We start from the raw sequence: 17,833 nt of genomic DNA, 5'->3' as shown, positions 1-17,833 counted from the left end.
TGGATGAAACTTTCCTGGCTGTTTGTCAGCAATAAAATAGAGCAAACATATTGTCTCTGCTGCACAGTGCAGTATTCACCAATCTTGACCATGTGCTTGGAGGTCAGGTGAAAAAGGGAATTAATTCATGTCACGTGGCAGTCGCATTCTCCTGTTAAATCTTCCTTAGAGAGGGCTTTAAAGTTTCCAAGTGCAAGAGAGAAAGTCAGACAGGAGCTGAACTTTATAAGACACCTTTCTGTACTTACAGGAGTTATCAATGGTCCTGCACACAGTCAAATGAGACAGAAGTTCTTTTCTTTCCCCCTAGGAAGGGCAGCCTTTCCTAGTTGGGGAAGGTGACTTGTTGGTCAAAAAAATGCATGTTTTGTGCATATGTTCAGAACTTGACATCAGTCTCCTGAGTATGCCTTTTATTTCTAACAAGCCAGGGTCACATAACTCGTTGGAAAAGGAATTAGTGTGGTAGATGCTGGCGAATTTTTATGGTGCATTTTGAGGTGAATTAAACACACATTTGTGTTTAAATATAAAAGAAAAACTTAATGAGCAATCCCCTGGTCAGAGATCTAAAGCAACAAATAGTTCTATGTGTAGTCTGCAAAGGTGCTTCACAGGCTTACATGTTATACACACTTGCAGCAGCACCAATTCCAAAGGTGGCTGCATGGGGCACCTCAGCACAGCTGTAGGTCAATTCCCCAGCCCACCTCTGCTGCCCAAAGGTGTCCCTTGAACTTGGGCCCCTGACTGATCCTATTCCAGGATGGCTGCAAAACTGTGCTGGGGCTGTTTCTTTTCTCATCACCATGGGAAACTTCACTTCCCTCCATGGAGTCCTTCTGTTCTCTGCCATTCTTGCCTGCAGGCAGTTTAACCCCTTCTTCCAGATGGGCCCTCTTGCCCACTGTGCCACATCATTCTTCAGCCACAAACTGCCACTGCTGAGCAGTTAAAATGAGATTTTCCCATTCATAAATCAAGCTGGCTGATGAAAGGAGCTTGTTAGAGTATTAAAAAGTATTCTTGTGTGGCACTTTAAGTTGAGGGACAAAGACTCTGAACTGGAATTTGTGTCAAGAGAAGAGCCAATGTAGGCACATTTTTTCCAGTACTGCTAAGGAGATGGTCTTCAGCCATTCACAATTTCAGGCCTGCTTTGGAAAAGGAGAGCTGAGGCTAGGCTGTTGCAATTGCCTGGGAGGCATTAGAAACAGCAAGTGTAAATCATACATGCACAGACTGGCTGTGACATGCCACGTACCCCCACCTCTGACCCCTGTGGTGTAAAATGGCACTGACATAAGCCTCAGAGAGGCTGTGTGCATTGTCCCAGGCCACAGAGAATGTGTGTCTGAGCAAAAAATGGTGCCCTAGTTCTCCAGGACACCACATCTCAACAAACCCAGCCTCGTGCTATCGCTAGCCTTGGGTTTTTTCTGCTTAAACAGTAACGTGTGTCCTCATTTCCCCTGTAATTAATTAGCTCAAAATTATTTATTCTCTGAGAGAAAAAAACATCTTTCTCAGTCTGCTGTGTGTTTAGGTAACTATCAGTCTCTCAAATAAATTAATACAATGACTACGCTGAACTTTTAAATTCTTATGGAAAATAACCATTACAGTTTCTATGTGTGTGTACCTGTTAACTCAACATCTCCTCAGGGAAGATGAGAGCTGTCAGCTCTGAATGGCACTGGACTTCCAGGCAGTGAGAGACAGAGATCCCAGTGCCTTGATGGCATTGGTCATTTCCCTACCGCTTGCGGGCAAGGAAATTCTGCTGTGGATCATGCTGTCTTGTGCTGCCTGGGGCTGTAAGCTCATCCCCTCACAGGCAGGGTGACACAGCCCACAGTGCACCCAGGCAACTGATCTGAAAGCAGCAGGTTTGAAGGGCATGGGACAGAGTCCTGCCCATGCAGCCCATCCCTGTGGTACACAGGGGACAGTGACCATTTACATGCCATTCTCTTCTTGATGGCTCTGCTGATTTAAAAGCTGCTGCATCTTCATTCTTTCAAAGGTGTGGTGTGCCTGTATTGACCTGGGTGTGTTGTGCTTTCACATCAGTCTCCAGTAATGGCTAAAGCTGATGGTTTCTAAGATCACTGAACTCTTGCTCTACAGGCTCAGAGTCTGTTGCACTAACCAGAAAAAAATATCAGTGAAATATCAGTGAAATATCAGTGAAATGAGTGGTGCCATCTACTGGGAATCGAGATTTTTACTGTTTAATTCACAGAGAAGACCAAGGACTTTGATCTAATGCCATCAGTCAGACTCTCTCCTGGCTTTATCTGGCATCTTTGCAGCAAGATGCTCGCGGACAGGTGCCCACTGGCACCGTTACAACTCAGAATCTAAATCCATTTGAGTAGAACTTTCTGTGGGGCTTTGATGTGGCAAGTCCCTTTCACAATTTGCTAGTGTAAGAGTGAATGGAAGGGCCAGGAAGAACTGTTTCTGGCTTTTGGACCTAGGAGGACAAAATATTCGTGCCGCCGTGGCAAAGTGGATATTAAATGCCCTGCAGCTGTGACAGACAGATGTGCATTGTTATAGAGGCCTGATATGAAAGGAAAAGATTGAGTTTGCAAGAGAGCTTTCAGAGAGATTTTCTGTTCTGCTTTTGCCCAAGACGTTTTCCAAAATTTCTGATAGAACACCCCTATAAAACGGGATATAATTTTGTCACTGACAGATTATATTTAGGCACCGTCTTGTGCCCAAAACATCTGAGGACCAAAGAGTTCTGGAGCCTGGAGAGAGACCTTTTGGAGTCCCTTTGTTCAGACACCTGGATCGGCCATAGTTTTGATCATGAAAAAGATTGGTTCAGACTGCTCGGCAGCCCCTGTGTCCTTCTGAGCAGCAATTTCTCTTTGCTGTTCCATGAGATAATGCTTTCCTGTTTGTGGTACTTATAGCCAAAGATTGAGACAGGTTTTGCTGCAGCACGCTGCCGTTTTGTCAGATCCCTAGACACAGAGAAGCCATTTGCTGCTGGCCTAAGATTGTCCATTTAATTCACTGGGAGTTTCATCTCTGATTTCTGTTGGGGAATTATTGAGAATACCTTAGAAAAAAATCCATCCTGAACTGTAATTTCCTCTCTTTGTAATGCTTGGAGCCTCCACCCCTGCCTCCATGTATTGCTAACAGATACTGCCAACAAGCAATAAAGCAATTAATTCCTAATATCTTAAATGCAGTCTCCAGCAGCTATTTTAGATGAGCTATTTGCTGTATTAGAGATGCAGTTGCTTTGCTTTCTACCAAGTCACAAATTCTTCAAGTTGGCCTTGTGACAGAAATTCATCAATGCTTTAAAGCCCCGCCAAATAGACCTGAGACATTTTCAGGGCAACAGATTAACATGTGGTTTGGATCCTGACTGAACTGCAAAGCAGATACAGCATGGAGGTATGAAGGTGCACTCCAAATCCTAATCTAGCAAATTTCTCTGTAAGTGCAACACAGTTAATAGGGGGGCTTGAAAGCAGCCCTTTCCAACATGCTCTGCTGTGAGCTGGGGTGGGCAGGCTTCTTGTCATGTCAAGTATCCCTTCACCAGACCAAAACTTTGAAGTTGGACTTCCTCCTTGATGGGCTCTTGTTTAAAGACGGATAGTTCTTCCTTCTGCTCTCTGTTTTGTAAGATTTGCTAGACCTTTATTTTTTTTAATCCAGCTGGTCTATCCTTCTTGCTCTTACATATAACTGGAGTAGAGGCTGTCTTGTGTTTGGGTAGGAAAAAGAAAAAGCACTGATTCCAAGAGTTTTTTTACATTTTTTTCTGAGACAAGCTTCATGCATTCAACAGCTCAGATAAAAACCAAGCATCCTCCTGGCCTGTAAATCTTTCAGTTTTGTGACTTTTTTTATGTATAAGTGACAGAAAAGCCCTTTGAAAATTTCTAACCTCAAAATCCCCGCCTAAAATACTGCTGTTTCTGGGAGAAGCCAAAAGCATCTGTAGGAAAATTGCCTTTGGATATCTTGTGCTAGTGTTTGAAATGAATGGCAATATTCTTCCAATTCCTGTGCTTCCAAGCTGTTCTGAGGGCTTCAGGATTTTTCGTACCTAAGACTGGTTCTCCTCAAATACTGAAACTGACATCTGTAGCTCCCCTCTAAGGAACATCTGAATGCAAACTCCCATGTGGAGAAACACCATTAATGTTCTTTTGTTACTTAATCCTTGATTTTGAAAGTGCCCCCTTAAAAAGAAGAGCTGGGAAGAAAAAAAATCTTCATTTATGAAAGAAGTGTAATGCTGCCAGCCTTAGGAAATAGAAATACAGTGCTCTTCTGAAAATCATGCATAAGAGGGAGAAGGGGTAGGGCAGAGTGGAAGTTTAAGAGATTGAGAAGGCTGGGGAGAGCAAGTGGGTACCTGACACTCAAAATTATTTCCTGTTTAACCATGATATCAGTCTGTGTGTCACAAAGTCTCCTTAGATAGAATTTTAAGTGAAAGCATGTCTGAATAATGTGTGTGCTTTCTTTCAAGGGGATAAGTAATCTCAGGGGGGAAAAAATGTTTCTGTGTTTTTTTCTTTTTCTGCTAGAAGTGGTTTATTTTCAAACTGTAAGGCCTGATGCCATTCTTATTTACGTAACCTTCACACTCAATAAAACAGTTGCACCAGCTCTAACAACTTTGCGCCTGACTTGCACCAGTGTCCAGCATCCTAGCCAAAGGACAGTAAAAAGAATTAGAGGGGAGCTGCTGAGTAACTGCAGTGACAAACAAGAAAGTCCCTACAAGCTTCAGAGCTGGAACTTAAAGCAATATAAAGCCATATCCCTTGCCCTGTAAGCAAGTGACCTCGGAGACTCTGGTTTATACACCTTCACCCTTCATTTGCTAAAAGGAAAGGGAAAAGATTGTCACAGTACATTAACATGAAGGCTATCCGTGCAAGTGGCTCAAAGGAGATTTATAACCATGGAGCTTTCTTTACAAATAGTCCTTGAAATAGTGGTTTGGGAGGGGGGAAGTCAAACTTTCCTCTAGTTCCAGATGGAATAAGCAGCTCAGATCTTTTTATCCTCTTTTTGTGATCCAAGGAGAGTAGAGTTGGACTGGCTTGAGCTGCCTCACAGAAGCAGTGGTAATACATACCTGCTGACAGTGTTTTATTCCTGTGTATCCCTGGACTATTTGCTGGGAGGCAGAGGGGAATATTCCCTCCTCCTTCCCCTCTGTGAGGAGCAACTTGCACTAAAATTTGCGAGGGGGGAGTGGATCAGCTCTGAAAAATACGGTATAGGGTATTAGGAGCAGCGGAGAGACTTCTACTGCTTTCAAGTGTTTTTGGGCCAAGGACCTAATTCAGGCCAGTTCAAGCTGAATTTTGCACGTGTGCTAAAGCCCTACCACTGTGGTAGGCAACACTGTTTTTCAGCAGCAGCCTAATTATCAGTACATGCTAACAAAGACCTTGTGCCCTAACTTGAATAATTAACTCTGTCTCTCTGATGGCCATGTGGACCATATGCCTTTGGTGGAGAGTGCTGCCTGCTCTGGGAGCACAGTACTCATCTCCCTTACCTTTCCTGACTCTGTCTGAGATGTGACTTTCGGTGCTGCTTTCCAGAAGACTTTTGTGAAGGGTGGCCTTGTTGAAGAGTGAGCTCTGCTCTGCTACGCATGGGGTTCACCAGGAGGCACAGAAGCCTTCACGTGTGGTGACACAAGGGGTATCAAGCAGAGAGCTAAGCGAGTGCCTGACCATCTGTTTCAACAATGTGCATTGTCATGGCAGATGATGTCACACTCCCTCCCGCTGATGCCTTTGGGTGGCACCTATGCCCTCCCTGAGATACAAGGCTTCTCTGGAGCTAGCTTACTGCTGGCACAGCCTGGAGGAAAATGTGATGAAGACAGAAGGCAACAACAACGTGAATGCTATATTTGAGTTGAGTAGGAAAGGACATGCAGGACTTGTGTGATCACAGGCGTAGTAACATAATACACACCTCGGAAGTGTTCCCTCTTCAGGGGGTGACTAACTCTACATACTGATTATGGCACGACAGAGGGGAAGTGAGTCTGTTGACATCTATCTTCTCTCCTTCCCCAGGTACAATTTCCTGGAACCAGAAACACCACTCAGCAAGCCTGTGTGAAGCTGTGACAGGCTAGCAACATTTCCATGCTGTACCCGAAAATTATGCTTTGCCTTTGTGCTAGTACCTCTGCACACTAAATGTTTGCATAATTTAAAGGGAAGCACAGAGATCCCAGCTTAAAGCCTTCTCTGCCCCTTTTCCACATGACGTGTGTTGGTGCAGCCACATGCAGTTCTGCCCATTCCTCAGCTGGCCATGCTTGGAGCACCTTAGAGACCCTGGGGTGTGACTTCTGACAGGACTGAGTGAGTTAGCCACCTTGGAAATTGAAATTCCAGTTAGCAGCATTGCAGGACACATTCGTGATTGTTGTGTTCCAGTAACAAACAAGCCTTGTTTCAAATGAAGTGGCTTGTGATCTCCCTTTGCCATGAAGATGCCTGGCTATGAAATTCCACTTTCATGTGAAGCCTCTCATTTTTCACTGAGTGCTTGGTCCTGTCTCCTGGAAGTTCTCCCCATGCACCAATGTCTCTGCCACCTCTCCCATTGTCCAGCTAGCTGGTGTCCTTCATGCCCTCCAGTGTTACTGGGGACAAGGGGGAGCTAGACAAAGCTGTAAAGGTGCAGTAACTCCCTCTCGTAACTGCAAAATGACTTCCAAGGATCTGTCCCATCCTCTCTCTTTGGAAACAGGAGCAGCCTGCCTGTTACTGTACACCCAGCTCTTGCCAAACTGCTGCTGGCACTGTGAAGGGCCCAGGTCTCAGCAAAGCATTATCACCCATGTCTAGATCTTCGAAACGTGAAAACACATGCTGGTTACTCTGCATATTTAAGGATTTCAGGGAACAAGGGCCAAGGATGGCTAAAGCCAGAGGGCTCTCTGTACTTTCAGATATGGCAGTTAACTTGTTCATTTCCCTTCTGGGATGACAGTGCCATGATTGCAGAGTGATTCACGGCATCAACCTGCCTGCTACCAGGTACAATGACTTGGAAACAGACCTACTTTAACTCTTTTTGTGGAGGTAACACCCCTCAGACACTGAACAAAAGCTAAGGATCACAGACTGAGATAAGAACTACTTACTGCAATGAAATAAGAAATGAGAAGTAACAACAACAATATTAATAACAGAATGTACAAGAGGTGAATGACTCACATGTGAGTGCTCCCATGTAGAACACAATTTTTCCCCTCACTGCTCACTTCATGCTACCCACCTGGAAGGGACCCTTTCCCCTTCCCCCTGCACATGACATGAGGTGGTTCAGAATAACCTCAGGGTCCTGGTCATGCCCATCCTGGCTACTGCAAACATCAACCCTGCCCTGGCTGGAACCAGGACAATAGGTAATAGGTAAAAATCCCAGTCACATAGTTCTTGGTGACAACCTCAGTTTGCATGAAGCAGGCACCAACAAGTGCTGTGATCATGAAGAAAAATGTGAAAACTGTATTCATCAAGTACTCAAAAACATAGAATACGAATTCAACCTCTACTTATTTTCTATTTAATATTTTCAGGTCTGTTCCATGATTTTTCAGGAACCAGAATGGATGGCACAGATATTGTGAATGCTAAGCTGAAGACTTTAGTGCTTTTAGTACTGCTGCCAGGCTGATGGTATGTCTCACCCCACCTACAGCCCTGAGTGCAGCTGCATCTTGCCTACACAGCCCCTTGGACACGCTCTCCAACAGACTGGCTGAATCTCCCAACTGAATGAAGAAGCCAGTTAAGCAGTCGTGACTTTGATTACAAACACGGCTCTCAGTGTTGGCTGATAGTCAAAGGTGCCTTTTGAACAGCTAAAACAAAGTTTCCCATGCTTCAGAAATGGTTTTAGGGATCTTCCTTTGAAAGAAGCAACACCCACAGCGCAGCCAACAGCAAAAATCCCACCATCCTGGCAGAAAGTCTCACTTTACTTTTCATAGGAGGCTGCTGTTGTGGCTGACTAAGAGTAAAAAGTATAAATTTATTTTCAGTGGAGGAAGGAATTTCTTTCTTTTTTGCAACATCTGGGAATGATCAGTATCAGGATTCTGTCTGATTGCTGGATAGGTAGCAAATCCAAGTTGAAACATCTGTGCATCAGATATGCATTTTTGCTCATCCGTCTGCAAAACACATCAGATGTCAGTTGATTGACTTGAGCTTGATTGGGCTACATAACCAAGCATTAGGAAAAGAGAAACTACACAGCACAATGAGAGCTGTTCCCCCTCACCACTTCTTCTTTTCAGCTCTACGTTTTAGTTCATCTGTTCGTGTTTTACTGTTGTTTTTCTTACATGGTGAAGTTACAGTGTTGAACAGGGACAGGAGAGTGAAAGCCCATACCTCAAAGAGGTGGGAACGCAGCTGTCTTTGGCAAAAATATCTGTATCTGTGACTGGCATCGCCAAAAGCATACATGAAACATGCCAAGAAATCTTCCAGAAACTGCTTTGGGAATCTCAGCAGGAAAACAGGGATGGTATTTGGGTTTGTTTCTGTAACAGAGATTTTAACATTTTGGGGTGTGTTCTCCTTTGGCTTTTAAATCATGTTGAATCAAATGCAGTTGTGATGCCAGAGTTTGTTGTTTGAAGCTATTTTCTGTCTACCTAATCCCTGATCGCATTTACACCGGTCACCACCATTGCTCTTTGCTTCCTACTCCCTGCTTCCTAGGGCCATGTGCACACGCAGTCGTGGCAGTCTTCACCAGAAATACTCTTGCTCTTCTGTCTGCTTCTTTATTGACCTCTGGAAGTGAAGACATGCATGATGATGATTAAGGAGACTCTCGTGGTTAGTTTCTTAATGTGGTGTGCAAGGCGATGCAGCCTGGCTTATGGCTGTATATCTGTCACAGCAACCACAGTATCACTCAGTACTGCATAATCAGTCTAGACCTGGGGCTTATCTGTGCCCTTCCAGCAATTAGTGAAGGATTTGGCCATTATCACTTAAGTAGCAGATCTCCAAACACTGCCTGAGAGGAGAAAAGGAAAATCCATCTCACTCACTTACCCCTACATTGCATCACTGGGGCAAGGGACAGCAACATGTTGCTGTGAGGTTTTCAGGCAGATGTGATCACCCAGGCACGATACAGGGAGCAGACAGTAAGTTAGAAAGTGACAGCTTTATACAGACGTCTTTCTGATTCTAACTGCTGTTGATGTGCCCAAATCCTCCGCTGAGATCATGTCCCACTCTAGTTTTTTTATGCTACTCTGAAAGCAATGGGTACAGAGCCTTTCTGCACTGGCAAAACTGGTTAAAGCCCTGTTTCTGAGACAGAGAGATGAAAGTTTGCTTTAGCAGACTTGTGGGACTCTGTGGCTATTATAGCTGACAGAGGGGATCTGCCACACAATTTTAAATCAGAGCCATCAGCCTGTTAAATGATCTTCCCTCTGCAACTCAAGGGTAGCTTGTTAGCACAGTAGTTCAAACTTCCCAGTGTGACTGTGATGTCTGAGTAAGTACTTTGCAGGCTGCCTTTTAATTCTGGTAGGAGCAGAGCAGTCATTCAGCAGCTGGCTGGCACAGCAGATGAATTCCCTCGTCCATAGGCATCCACTGTGTGAGATTACAGATGTCTTCACAAGAAAGGAAATCTTCTCATAAAAGGCTGTGGCTCAGGTGAGAATGCATGAGCTGTTCTACTTGTATCATGCCATCTGGAGGGAAGGTCTTTCTGTATTTAAAAAAAAAAAAAAGAAGAAAAACACAAAAGGGGAGAAAAGTGTGGATCTCATCACTGTGAATAAATAATTGCAGGAAGGGTGCAAATATATCGGAGCTAGTTTCTTTTCACAGTCATGGGAAAATGAGGCCCTGGAAAGTTGAAATGGGGTCATTCAGATCTAAGACAGCTCCAGAAGCCAATGCACCAGGTAATACCACTTACTGCATGAGATGGTTATGCAATTCTGTCCTAGAGAGTAAAAGAAGCAATGCATTCCAGGTTTTTCACTTAGGAAAACTCTGTAACACCATCCTTTTCCTTCTGTCCTCTATGTCTGGAGACAGTTTGACTGGTAGCCGACCAATGTGAAATTTCTGAAAGCATTCCCAGCTCACGTAAATATAATACATAAAATATTTATATCATTATATAAATATAATAAATCACATAAAAGTAGAAGGAGAACAGAACTGGACATGTCCCTAATAATCAGCAGATGAACAACCTGTTGCAATCCACTAAACTTGAAACACAAGCAAAGATTTGGTCAGGTTTTTTTTCAGAACTAAGTAATTTTGTGGTATAAATGAAATAAAGAGCCAGCAAGAATTTTTCTCTTCCACTATATGGGGAAAATGTTCTCCAGGTTCTTGCAGTCTGTTGGTAACAAACAGCAGTGTGATGGACTGGATGAATTTTGAAATTACACCTCTAACTTACCTAAAGAATAAGTAATGATAAAATGTCCAGCAACTGGCTAGGTGGAAGTAACAAACAGGATATTGTAATCCAGGCCTCAGAGATAGATCTCATTGTACTTCATGTGGGGGGAATTTTCAGAGAACAGACCCAAAACCAGCCCTAAAGCTGAATGATTCATTCTCTCAACGTACTGGTAGACAGTGACTGCCTGGTCTAAATCCTACTCATGGTTTTGAGCGTACAGCACTGGAAATGAAGAAGAGCAGCATTATTTCAGAGATAGTTTGCTGTCTGTGGAAGTCAGGCTTGGTTCTCTGAGAGCTTCTGAGATCTTCACAAGCACAAATAATCTCTTGAGGAAGAACACAGAGACTGAGAAAAACAGTGCAAAGCATCTAAAGACATGAAGTTTCTGAAGCTGATACAAAAGTGAATTTGGTCTCATAGCCCGGGTTATGTGAGATAGCAATGCCATTTTGCAGGAGTTTTCTCACTTCTGATGCCACAGCAGAGCCAGCTTGGGATTCTGCTCTACGTTAAAATTGGAAGACAAAGGGCAAACCCACACTAGGTCTCCATCCCTTAATTTCAAATTTTCTTGAAGGGGATCAGAGAGAGCAGTCCTGTGGAAATCTGCTGGACTCTGGCAAGAAACTGAACTCTGGGTAGGTGCTGAGGAGTGAAAAATGTGCATTAAAACCAGAAGGATTTGAACCCTGGACAAGAAGTGGCAAGGTATAATTGTGTTTCCAGGAGTGATGGGGAGAATCCCACAAAGTGGGATGTAAATTATCTGGTTTTCCCCAGAGGGGTTTAGCCAAGAATTTAACACCCTTGTTTGCTTAGGACAGGTCCTGTGGTGCTTTTAGTATTTGTTAGAGCCCTCAAAAGAACTGCTGCTGTCTCACGCAAATGGGTCCAACAAGCACTTCTGAGCAAGTGACCTGAATCAACACTGGCCCAGGCTCCTAGAGAAAAACAAACAGTCAGCCCTCCAGGCTTTACTGGGAGTCTCTCTTAATTTATGAGTGCCTGGGGGAATGCTTCATGAGGAAGTGCAATCTCCTCCTCTGGTTTAGGGTTACAGCCTGAAGGCCATTTTTAGAACTGACAGGGAGTATGTCCTGTGCCAGCACAGGAAGAACATGTCTTGGTGTCTCCATGTGGTTTCCACTATAGGTATATTAGCTGCTCCTGATGAGCAACTGGAGGGAGCTTTCTTGCTGGATGACATTTAGCACAGCCATGGAATCGTTACCACAGGGTAACCCTTGTGTTTCTAATATCACCACCTTGCAGATGAATTCTTCATAGAGGAGGCAGAGGGACAGAGTCGCCTTTTGCTGTTCTGGCACACCTGGGATTCAGCATCAAAACCAGTGTGGTGGCATTGCTCTCCTACCAAGACACTGGCCTCACCCCCTGTGCCCTACCTGCCACCCCCCATTGGAGGTCTATCACTCCTCTAAGTCATGATGATTTTTAAAAGTAATTATCTTAGAGGGAAAGGTTGACTTGATAGAAGCATACTGTAAGGAAAACCCCTTCCATACGTAACTGATGCTCCAGTATCCACTTCTGTTTAGTCAGTCTGCAGCTAAATCCCACCAGTGCATAGTCACTTCAGGAGGCCTCACATGGCCAGCCTGAGACTAGAAGTCATTTTGCTGTGTGTGAGCTGAGCCCAAATTCAAAAGCCCTGCCAGGCCTGAGTTGACATTCTGACAGCATTGCCAGGCAGGATGGAGGAGCAAGAGCTTAGGAAAAGGAAATACTTACTAGCAGCGTGCCACAAGGGTGTGCTAAGTGTGCTAAGTGCAAACAGGCAGAAAACTTCTCCTTTTCCAGACAGTTCTGGGAAGGCAATCTTGTGAGTAATGCAAAAGATAACAAGACAATGCAAAGACTGGAGGTGCAGCAGATGCATCAAGGCTGCTGAACTGGTGTGCAGTGTGGCTGGGGGTAAAAGAGATGGTGAACAAAGCCATGCTTTGGCACCAGAGGGTTTTTTGACATACGAAAATAAATATGTTGTACTCTTTCTCCTTTCCTCACCAGGAACTAAATTCTCATCCAGGTAAAAGCCATATACAGATTGGAGTAGGCAATCTTCTAAGCTGGTTCCCTACTCCAGCCTGTATATGGCTTTTAGAGACCCAGTTTTGCAGTAATGAAAATCTTGTTCAGTTTTAATGAGTTATTCACAGTCACACATTTGAAGAAACTACACAATCGCTTCCTGCCCTCACTTCCTCATCTATCTGTTCTTCTGACTTGATAATGACCAGGATATATCCTACAAAATTTGGTATTCATCTCAAATTTATTAAACTTTTATACAGTTAGGAAAGGCTATTGCATTTGATACCACTTATCCCTCAAATCTGGCTCTTTAGAACACAGTCTCTAAAACTGTTGATATTGGAACATTTTCTGTTCACTTCAGTTTCATGAATGTCATTCCATCTCATTGCTGCACCTGTCCAGAGACAGATTGACACAACTAGATAGTGATAATTCTTGCTTTGTTGCCATATTGCTGGACAACAGAAAGAGGTACAATCAAGAAAAGAGGAAAGGAAAGAAACATTCTCCAACTGGAATTAAAATGCTATCTGTAACTTTTCTTAATCACCTATAAGAAATGTCGGGCATTTATAAATCAAGCAAATCTGACCAGGAAGTTATAGTCCAGGAAAAAATTGTACCCCCCTTATTCCTTCTAGAACTGCTCAAGATGCTTTCCTGTGCTGAATCTAGCTGGTTTTATTTGGGCATATGGCCCCCCTGCCTTCTGTGCAGAGCTGTGAGAGCTGACTTGCCCTGGCACTGAATGCTTGGTACCATTCTGCATGCTTTGTGTGAAGTCTAAACATTACCCTGCAGTGATGTTGGCAGCTTATTGAGAAGAAGGACCCAGAGGCAGATGGTTTATAATGTCTAACAGATATTGGGCACCTAGTGAAGCCTGAAGACTGCTGAAGTGGCTTAAATCTTATGAAGATGGATAAGGGGGAAGAGACCATCCTAGGAAAAGTATGGTCCTGTGCTTTAGGATGTATCCACAGAAATCATAATGCCATTTTTGTGTCAGAATGTCTTTATGAATCAGAAGAAGATAAGAGGCAAAGAACAACACATCCCAAATCCATTTATCTGCAGAGAAAGAAGACTGGAGTCTATGTTGAGTGCTCTTTAAAATCCCTCTCAGTATCTTAGGTAGAGTCCATCTGTGCATGGGTAAGCACTTGGTCTGCAATCCTGCGCAGTCGGAGTTGGGAAAGTAGCTCTGACCCTTTGTGTGCAGAGAAAGCAGATGAATAAGCTTGGACATGACTTCTGTTACTCCTATGAGCCAAAACCATGTCAAAGATGTAGCAGCTAGCTTTACTTCTCAGGTATGGAGATGAAGAGACCTGGGAAATTCATTAGAAGTCCTACTTTGAATCTGTCATTTTCTAGCTGTGGGATAATGTCCCTGTCTGTCTGAAGAAAGGCTAGATAAGGTCCACAGGCCCTTCTGCTTCTGTTTCACATGTCAGAATTAGCCTTTTCCTTCCAGAGTTTCACCATGAAGTGTCAAAGCTCATTGTAGAAAATGCCTCTGAAGTTTAAAAAATGAGGCTTTGGTTTAAAATAGTTGCAGACAGTCATGGCAACTAGGCAGGAGTCCTATCCACCATTGAAAGGCAAAAAAGCAGGGTGGAGTAGCTTTATTGCATGGGCCTGGGGTCCAGGGAAGAATGGGCTGGCTTGCTAATGGTTTTGGGCAGATGGCTCAGTACTAGGTCGTTAATCTTCACATGGTGAGGAGATATTCTTAGGAAAGAACTGTCTCCCCAGGAACTTCTATATGTTTTCAGATGTATTCAGTATTAAATGCATATAACAATGGAGGGTTCAGGTTCTTTTTATTGTTCTCGTTTGGTTTTATTTTCTTCATGACAGAGTGTTTGACTAGATCTCAGCCTCAAGTGGAGATCTGTTTCAGCTGTGGTACTGTCCATCTGCTTCAAGTTAAGTATGCTTCCAAGAACCTTTCTGGTCTGGAGTTAGAGCATGCTCCTGCTGCTTTCATGTCCCTGGCAACTCACTTACTTGAAAGACACCACAATGATGAAAAAATTTGTTTTATGTCATCATTGTGGGTGCAGAGGAGGTAATTCAGCCTGAGTTTGTAGCACGTTTTTAACACAGGATTTAGGGAGTAATCCTGTGGTCGCTGAAATCCTGGACAGAGCTGTTAGCAGAGAGAGTGCAAATCAGATCCAGAACGGCTAAGAACGTTACACAGTATTTCCAGCAAAAACAGTCCTGGTGCCTGATGAATGTTGGACGATCTTTCAGCTCCTCAAGATCACCTGTTTGGCAAAGGTAAGTGCAACAGTCATGACTAGAGGCAGTTATTAGCCCCCTTTCCCCACCCCAAAAGGCTATTTCAGCAAATAAATTCAGCATGAAAAATTGTCAAGCTAGGGTTGCGGCATTTCTTGGAATGAGTAGAAACACATTTATTGTCTCTTTTTAATTTTTTTTTTTTAATCTTGATGAAATATAGGCATTTTATTCAATATTTAGTGGGGAGAAAGAAAATTCCCAGTCGACAGAAAGCAAAGCAAGTGTTGATTAAAAGAAAATTTTCCATGAAAATAGGGCTAGGATAGAAATTTAATTTCAGCTCTGCTATGCCAGTGGGCTGACAAGAAAGAAGAATCTTTGCAGTCAAGTAAAGGATAATATCTGACAGAATCATATCCAGCTTTGTGGTCTTTTGAGAGGGCTCAAGGCTAATCCAGAATTGCATGAAACTTTTTCAGTATGCTGTTTCTTTAGTTTTCCTTGGACATTTCGCAGTTAGTAAAGCAAACTGCCTGTGTAAATGTTCACAAGGTCTGGGCTTCAAAGGTCTTAAGGCAGAGATGCCATTTGCTGTGCAAGTCTGTATAGCAAATAACCCAGCAGGATCACCAGTGGCTTATGCCGTGCAAGTGTGTACTTCAAGTGCTTCTCAGAAGTCAGGTCTGAACGGGTTGGCCAACACAGAGAAGTTCTGTAGTGCCACAAATGCCTCATCTGACCTTCAGCATCCCAAAGAAAAATCCCGGCCCACTGAAATTTGTATCAAAATCACCAAAATACACCGAAAAATGGTTTCCCTTGTGCTGGAGCTTCACTCCCATGACACACCCTGTGGTTCTGTTACTTACACTGTGTCTTCAGCTCTCTCATATTTGTTCATAGTCTTTTAGAGACAGTTAGAAAACCAGGAGAAAATACGTGCTTTGAATGTCTTGGAAAATTCCTCCCATCTTTAGGGAAATCCTTAATTACAACTGCTAGAAAACCAGAATAGTTTTTCTCCCCCAAAGACATCCTGAAAAAAATTATGCTAATTTAATGAACAAGCTGAATTCAATGCATGCCTATGTGTTTTATATTTCTTTCAGCTGTTCCAAAGCAAAGTTTTGCTGATATTTCCCGAAAGATGTCGGTAAACTGAGGGTTTTGCAAATTTTGGAGCCCTCTTGCAGGGCAGCTGCTTCACAGATGGATGCTTATGTGCACAGGACCAGGATGCACCTGGGTTTCAAGGACTGATTGCTCCTGCATCTTTCCTCCAGCTCAATGAAGGGCTTGAGATGGAAGTGAAAAGAGAGACTGTTGCATCCCTCCTTTCCAATGCCTAAGGAGCTGTTCTTCTGTCGGCGGCACTGAGGGCTTTTTATAGCCTAGAAGTGGGGCTGCAGTTGCCTCTGACAGACAGACAAGTCTCCAGCGACATGTATTTCTCTTCCAGTCCTGCAGGGCCTGTTCAGTCACTGTGCTTACTGCCCAGCATGTGATTCCATGTCACAGCCACGCTCAGTGCAGACGAGCACCAAAGCATTAGGTGAGAGGGTGAGCCGCGGCCTGATCAAGATGGAACATCCCTTTTGGAGAAAATCGGTTAATATAACTCAGAATACGGGAGCTTCACCATGGAGCTGTGGTCTGTTTCTACTTTTCCAGTTGCACTATGATGACAATGCCGCTCAGTCACCCCTTCAAAATACCTCAGTATTTTCTATCTGCATAAGATAGAAGGGGTCCCTTGGGGTCAATTATTACTAAATTGAATAAAATTATGCATTAATAATATTTATTTTTATGATTATTTGCATTTTTTTTCTCCTAACATTATGGATTAATGGCTGAATAGTTCACATAATTTCTATTATTTTGTTAGCACTTTATTATCACATTTTAAACAGTTTGGGTTTTGATTGCACTCTTACAAAGAATACTTTCAGATGGGGGCAAGTGGTTTATAAGCTGTCCTTTAACTCCTTCCAGCGTGGCTTCAAATGATCCTTTCCTTATTTCTAAAGTGCTGGGACCCAGCACAATTCAGAGCTCCCTGTTATGGTCATGTACTTTCTCTTCACCTCCTTTCAACGTCTAAGAGATTTATTTTTGTTTAGCTTTCTCTCTCCATTCAAATTGAGATTACTATTATTAAGATGCATTTGAAGAACAGAATTCCACTCTTTACTCTTTATTTTTGGCTTTTGACTAACTATGCTTGATAATTACATGTAACCACTTCACTTTGTAATATATTCCCCATATTTCCCTTCCAGCTGACCTAACACTTTCATACAGTAATATACTACAAAGTTCATTAACCCTTTTTTATTTAGAAGCGTAATTGGGATTCTGTATTCCTGAATCTCTGAAGTCCACATCAATTCTTCTAAGCAAACTTCCTTTCAAATGCAGATAGAGTACTTTTTCTCTTCTTGATGAAGAAACCCCGTTTGCCTTCTTTATTATCTGCTTTATGATATCTGTTTCGTAATTTTAAATGGTGAGAAATCCTCATGCTTAATTTTCATGCTGTTTAAAATCTATGTTAAACTCAAAACCAGCCAAATCATGTCCAACAGTGGGTGAGTCAGAGCTGACCTCCCTGTTAATGGACCATGAATATAATTCTGTCCTGAAGTCTGTGCAAATCTCTTTTGTTGCAGTTTCTTTCACTCAGAGTTCGCTGTGTTTGGCTGTATGAGCTGGCTTTCTTTCCCGCTGCAGGTTGATGTTAGTTAGGTAACAAAGGCACATGCACAGTCGGGAGGTCTCTCAGGAGTGCATGCACTGTGCCATGTGTATACACAGATTCATGCCACCTAAATCAGCACGTGAAGGAGTTTTGGACTGTGATCCTCTGCACATCTGTCTGCAGTAACACCCACTTGAGGAGACTTTTTCCTCTGACAGCCTCTCAGCCATTTTTACGTAACTACTCTTATGGCCTAAGAAACTGACTGAAGTTAAGCATCAGCTGATGAAAAAAGAAAGCAGCCTCTTTTTGCACACAGCC

Source organism: Chiroxiphia lanceolata, chromosome Z (genome assembly GCF_009829145.1).
Source record: "Chiroxiphia lanceolata isolate bChiLan1 chromosome Z, bChiLan1.pri, whole genome shotgun sequence".
NCBI classification, from domain to species: domain Eukaryota; kingdom Metazoa; phylum Chordata; class Aves; order Passeriformes; family Pipridae; genus Chiroxiphia; species Chiroxiphia lanceolata.
This window is presented reverse-complemented; position numbering follows the sequence as displayed.